The following is a 6,881-nucleotide window of genomic DNA, read 5'->3' as shown; positions in this document are numbered from 1 at the left end:
GGAGTGGTGGAGTGTTGGAGTGGAGTGGTGGAGTGTTGGAGTGTTGGAGTGTTGGAGTGGAGTGGTGGAGTGTGGAGTGTTGGAGTGGATGGAGTGGATGGAGTGGGTGGAGTTGGAGTGGTGGGGTGTTGGAGTGGAGTGATGGAGTGTTGGAGTGGTGGAGTGAGTGTTGGAGTGGTGGAGTGTTGGAGTGGTGGAGTGGTGGAGTGTTGGAGTGGTGGAGTGGTGGGAGTGTTGGAGTGGTGGAGTGTTGGAGTGTTGGAGTTGGAGTGGGAGTGTTGGAGTGGTGGAGTGTTGGAAGTGATGGAGTGTCGGAGTGGTGGAGTGTCGGAGTGATGGAGTGTTGGAGTGGTGGAGTGGTGGAGTGTTGGAGTGATGGAGTGTTGGAGTAAATACATACTATTTTTTAAATGGTGCTGTCTGGTTTGATTAATATAAGGAATTTTAAATGATTTTTACTTTTACTTTTGATACTTAAGTATATTTTATCATTTACATGTACTTCTGATATTTATATACATACTTTTAGACTCACTCAAATAGTATTTTACCAGGTGACTTCTACTCAAGTAGTATTTTACTGGGTGACTTTCACTTTTACTCAAGTCGTATTTTACTGGGTGACTTTCACTTTTACTCAAGTAGTATTTTACTGGGTGACTTTCACTTTTACTCAAGTAGTATTTTACCGGGTGACTTTCACTTTTACTCAAGTGGTATTTTACTGGTGACTTTCACTTTTACTCAAGCAGTATTTTACTGGGTGACTTTTACTCAAGTAGTATTTTACCGGGTGACTTTCACTCAAGCAGTATTTTACTGGGTGACTTTCACTTTTACTCAAGTAGTAATTTACCGGGTGATTTTCACTCAAGTAGTATTTTACTGGGTGACTTTTAATCAAGTAGTATTTTACCGGATATTACTTTAACTTTTACTCAAGTAGTATTTTACCGGGTGACTTTCACTCAAGTAGTATTTTACTGGGTGACTTTTACTCAAGTAGTATTTTACCGGATTACTTTAACTTTTACTCAAGTAGTATTTTACTGGGTGACTTTCACTTTTACTCAAGTAGTATTTTACTGGGTGACTTTCACTTTTACTCAAGTAGTATTTTACTGGGTGACTTCTACTCAAGTAGTATTTTACCGGGTGACTTTCACTCAAGTAGTATTTTACCGTGTGACTTCTACTCAAGTAGTATTTCACTGGGTGACTTTCACTCAAGTAGTATTTTACTGGGTGACTTTTACTCAAGTAGTATTTTACTGGGTGACTTTTAATCAAGTAGTATTTTACTGGGTGACTTTCACTCAAGTAGTATTTTACTGGGTGACTTCTACTCAAGTAGTATTTTACCGTGTGACTTCTACTCAAGTAGTATTTTACCGAGTGACTTTTACTCAAGGAATATTTTACTGGGTGACTTTTACTCAAGTAATATTTTTACCGGGTGACTTTTTCTCAAGTAGTATTTTACTGGGTGACTTTCACTCAAGTGGTATTTTACTGGGTGACTTCTACTCAAGTAGTATTTTACTGGGTGACTTTCACTCAAGTAGTATTTTACAGAGTGACTTTTACTCAAGGAATATTTTACCGGGTGACTTTCACTTTTACTTTGTGTCATTTTCTAATAAGGTATTTTTAAAAACTTTGACTCAAGTATGACAATTGGTTACTTTTTCCACCGCTGCAAATAAGTCCCTTTGTCTGGTGGAGAGCTGTGGTTCTGACCCGTGAGAGGGTTACTGCCCACCTGCTCACAGTGTGACTTGAGGACAGGTGTTGTCAGAATTTCCAATTCATTTATAGAAAATGAATCAAACTCCATGATATAATGTGGTGTAATGTGTCTTCTCAGTAGGACATTATTTTGTAGATTTCAAACGGTGATAAGACACGGTAGAACTATAGTTTGTTGTCATGTTGCATTATATTTGCCCAACCACTACTGAAATGAAAAGGTCATCTCCCACGACAGGAAATGTTGTTTGTGAGGAACATCTCTCGTGTAACCTGATGAGTTGACTGACCAGGGGGGGTGTCCCAAATGGCACCCTTTTGCCCCATCGGTCCTGGTTAAAAGCAGGGCACTATGAAGGGAACAGGGTGCCATGCCCTATGGGTCCTGGTTAAAAGCAGGGCACTATGTAGGGAATAGGGTTCCATTTGTGACACAGCCAAGGGCATGATTTATGACTGTTATGCCTGGTATGGAACACACAGTACTGCTGTCTGTCTGCCTCTTTCACCAGGTATCTCTCCTTTAGTTTCTACAGCGGTACTGCTGTCTGTCTGCCTCCTTCACCAGGTATCTCTCCTTTAGTTTCTACAGCAGTACTGCTGTCTGTCTGCCTCCTCCTTCACCAGGTCTCTCTCCTTTAGTTTCTACAGCAGTACTGCTGTCTGTCTGTCTCCTTCACCAGGTATCTCTCCTTTAGTTTCTACAGCAGTACTGCTGTCTGTCTGTCTCCTTCACCAGGTATCTCTCCTTTAGTTTCTACAGCAGTACTGCTGTCTGTCTGTCTCCTTCACCAGGTATCTCTCCTTTAGTTTCTACAGCAGTACTGCTGTCTGTCTGTCTCCTTCACCAGGTATCTCTCCTTTAGTTTCTACAGCAGTACTGCTGTCTGTCTGCCTCCTTCACCAGGTATCTCTCCTTTAGTTTCTACAGCAGTACTGCTGTCTGTCTGCCTCCTTCACCAGGTATCTCTCCTTTAGTTTCTACAGCAGTACTGCTGTCTGTCTGCCTCCTTCACCAGGTATCTCTCCTTTAGTTTCTACAGCAGTCTGCAGTCTGTCTGTCTCCTTCACCAGGTATCTCTCCTTTAGTTTCTACAGCAGTACTGCTGTCTGTCTGTCTCCTTCACCAGGTATCTCTCCTTTAGTTTCTACAGCAGTACTGCTGTCTGTCTGCCTCCTTCACCAGGTATCTCTCCTTTAGTTTCTACAGCAGTACTGCTGTCTGTCTGCCTCCTTCACCAGGTATCTCTCCTTTAGTTTCTACAGCAGTACTGCTGTCTGTCTGTCTCCTTCACCAGGTATCTCTCCTTTAGTTTCTACAGCAGTACTGCTGTCTGTCTGCCTCCTTCACCAGGTACTTTAGTTTCTGTACTGCTGTCTGTCTCTCCTTCACCAGGTATCTCTCCTTTAGTTTCTACAGCAGTACTGCTGTCTGTCTGTCTCCTCTGTCAGGTATCCTTCAGTTTCCAGCAGTATCTGTCTCTGTCTCCTTCACCAGGTATTCTCCTTTAGTTTCTACAGCGGTACTGCTGTCTGTCTGCCTCCTTCACCAGGTATCTCTCCTTTAGTTTCTACAGCAGTACTGCTGTCTGTCTGTCTCCTTCACCAGGTATCTCTCATTTAGTTTCTACAGCGGTACTGCTGTCTGTCTGCCTCCTTCACCAGGTATCTCTCCTTTAGTTTCTACAGCAGTACTGCTGTCTGTCTGTCTCCTTCACCAGGTATCTCTCCTTTAGTTTCTACAGCGGTACTGAAACTGCAGCCCATTCGTTTATGCCCTGAATGCAGTAAGGCCTATTCAATCCTTATCATTGTGAATCCGTAGCCAGTTATTTTGAACATAATATAGGCTCCTGTTGAACCTTATTACTGCGGTGAGCTAAACCAGGGTCACACAAAGTGGTTCATGGTCGTCTACTTTGAAACAGAAGTATCCACCTCACACACATGGTTATTGGTTTATAGAAGGGAGACACCTGTACTATCGGACTTCAAATGCATTCAATGTTGAGTCCCAATATGACACTTTATATATTATATACATCACAGAACACTGAAATATAACAACACTGTTTGACACAGAAACACCAGAATTTCGTTGAAATTTCTTTTCTTTTTTAAATTAATTATGAAATTATGAAAAATCTTAGTAACATTTCACCCAGGTAGCCTAGCGGTGAGAGTGTTGTAACCTGTATGACAGCAGGTAGCCTAGCAGGTAGCCTAGCGGTGAGAGTGTTGTAACCTGTATGGCAGCAGGTAGCCTAGCGGTGAGAGTGTTGTAACCTGTATGACAGCAGGTAGCCTAGCGGTGAGAGTGTTGTAACCTGTATGACAGCAGGTAGCCTAGCGGTGAGAGTGTTGTAACCTGTATGGCAGCAGGTAGCCTAGCGGTGAGAGTGTTGTAACCTGTATGACAGCAGGTAGCCTAGCAGGTAGCCTAGCGGTGAGAGTGTTGTAACCTGTATAGCAGCAGGTAGCCTAGCAGGTAGCCTAGCGGTGAGAGTGTTGTAACCTGTATGGCAGCAGGTAGCCTAGCGGTGAGAGTGTTGTAACCTGTATGGCAGCAGGTAGCCTAGCGGTGAGAGTGTTGTAACCTGTATGGCAGCAGGTAGCCTAGCAGGTAGGTGAGAGTGTTGTAACCTGTATGACAGCAGGTAGCCTAGCGGTGAGAGTGTTGTAACCTGTATGGCAGCAGGTAGCCTAGCGGTGAGAGTGTTGTAACCTGTATGACAGCAGGTAGCCTAGCGGTGAGAGTGTTGTAACCTGTATGGCAGCAGGTAGCCTAGCGGTGAGAGTGTTGTAACCTGTATGCAGCAGGTAGCCTAGCAGTGAGAGTGTTGAAACCTGTATGACAGCAGGTAGCCTAGCGGTGAGAGTGTTGTAACCTGTATGACAGCAGGTAGCCTAGCGGTGAGAGTGTTGTAACCTGTATGACAGCAGGTAGCCAGCAGAGATTAGCCTGGGATCTATGAGAGTGTTGTAACCTGTATGACAGCAGGTAGCCTAGCGGTGAGAGATTGTAACCTGTATGACAGCAGGAAGCCTAGCAGTGAGAGTGTTGTAACCTGTATGACATCAGTGTGCTATTCAGTGAAAGTGTTGTAACCTGTACCTCTGACAGCAGGTAGCTATTCGGTGAGATTCCAGTGTTGTAACCTGTATAGCAGCAGGTAGCCTGAAACCCGGTGAGAGTGTTGTAACCTGGGATCTATAGCAGCAGGTAGCCTAGCGGTGTAGAGTGTAGTAACCTGTATGACAGCAGGTAGCAGTAGCAGATTCCAGCCTGGGCGGTGAGAGTGTTCCTAACCTGAAACCCACATCAGTGTGCTATTCAGTAGAGATTCCACCTGGGATCTATAAGGCGTGTCTCCTATCCTACTGTACCTCTGAAACCCACATCAGTGTGCTATTCAGTAGAGATTCCACCTGGGATCTATAAGGCGTGTCTCCTATCCTACTGTACCTCTGAAACCCACATCATTGTGTTGCTAACAGCTTCCTCCACTGTCCCTGTGCCCCTATTAGGCTCCAACCAGTGGTCTTCTGATCAAAAACACACCTGACCACCCTCCCAGACAACATACCAACCAGTGGTTTTCTGATCACAAACACACCTGACCACCCTCCCAGACAACGTACCAACCAGTGGTCTTCTGATCACAAACACACCTGACCACCCTCCCAGACAACATACCAACCAGTGGTCTTCTGATCACAAACACACCTGACCACCCTCCCAGACAACGTACCAACCAGTGGTCTTCTGATCACAAACACATCCTGACCAGCCAGTGGTCTTCTGATCCCAGACAACGTACCAACCAGTGGTCTTCTGATCACAAACACACCTGACCACCCTCCCAGACAACGTACCAACCAGTGGTGCTATAGAAAAGGATCCGATTGGATAGCACCATTGGCATCGTTTCAAGCTAGCTGTGAAGTGAGCTGATGGCATGTTTCTTACCTTTCTCCCAGCCCCCACCCCCTCTGTTCCTCCTCCCCCCACCCCACCCCTCTGACGGCCCCTCTGTTCCTCCTCCCCCCAGCCCCCACCCCCTGATCCTCCTCTGTTCCTCCTCCCCCACCCACGGCCCCCACCCCCTCTAATCCTCCTCCCACGGCCCCCACCCCTCTGCCCCCACCCCCTCTGTTCTTCCTCCCACCCACGGCCCCATCCCCTCTGTTCCTCTCCCCTCCCCCCCCGCCCAAACCAACTGTCAACTGTGAGTCCAGTGTTTCCATAAACATCCCTATCTCATGAAGACAAACAAAAAGGTCTGAGGTTTATTTTGGGCTTTGGAAATCCTCCAGGCACTATATGACAACAACAGTCAGCCAGACAACCTGTCTCCTTCACCAGGTATCTCTCCTTTAGTTTCTACAACAACAGTCAGCCAGACTACCTGTCTCCTTCACCATGTATCTCTCCTTTAGTTTCTACAACAACAGTCAGCCAGACTACCTGTCTCCTTCACCAGGTATCTCTCCTTTAGTTTCTACAACAACAGTCAGCCAGACTACCTGTCTCCTTCACCAGGTATCTCTCCTTTAGTTTCTACAACAACAGTCAGCCAGACTACCTGTCTCCTTCACCAGGTATCTCTCCTTTAGTTTCTACAACAACAGTCAGCCAGACTACCTGTCTCCTTCACCAGGTATCTCTCCTTTAGTTTCTACAACAACAGTCAGCCAGACAGATATGCGCCATAAGGCTCATAACGTCATGTTCTTCATTCGGTTAATTAAGGCTCATACACCTATTATTATGATTTCTGAAATCATTTTAAGATAGCGAGGTGGAACAACCACATATCTCAGTCAGAGTAAATAAATAACATAACATCTCAATAAAGTAACATATCAGCAGAGTAGGCAAGTAGGGAAGTAAGGTCAAGTGAGAGGGGTGGAGGATTATTTAAGATACTCTTTGAAGTGGTAGGGGTTTAGGACAGAGTGCTCGGGTTGGGATGTTACCATAACCTGAAGGTAGGGGTTTAGGACAGAGTGCTCAGGTTGGGATGTGACCATAGCCTGAAGGTAGGGGTATAGAACAGAGTGCTCAGGTTGGGATGTGACCATAGCCTGAAGGTAGGGGTTTAGAACAGAGTGCTCGGGTTGGGATGTGT

This window comes from Oncorhynchus masou, chromosome 2 (genome assembly GCF_036934945.1).
Source record: "Oncorhynchus masou masou isolate Uvic2021 chromosome 2, UVic_Omas_1.1, whole genome shotgun sequence".
NCBI lineage: Eukaryota > Metazoa > Chordata > Actinopteri > Salmoniformes > Salmonidae > Oncorhynchus > Oncorhynchus masou.
Note: the sequence above shows the minus strand (reverse complement) of the source record.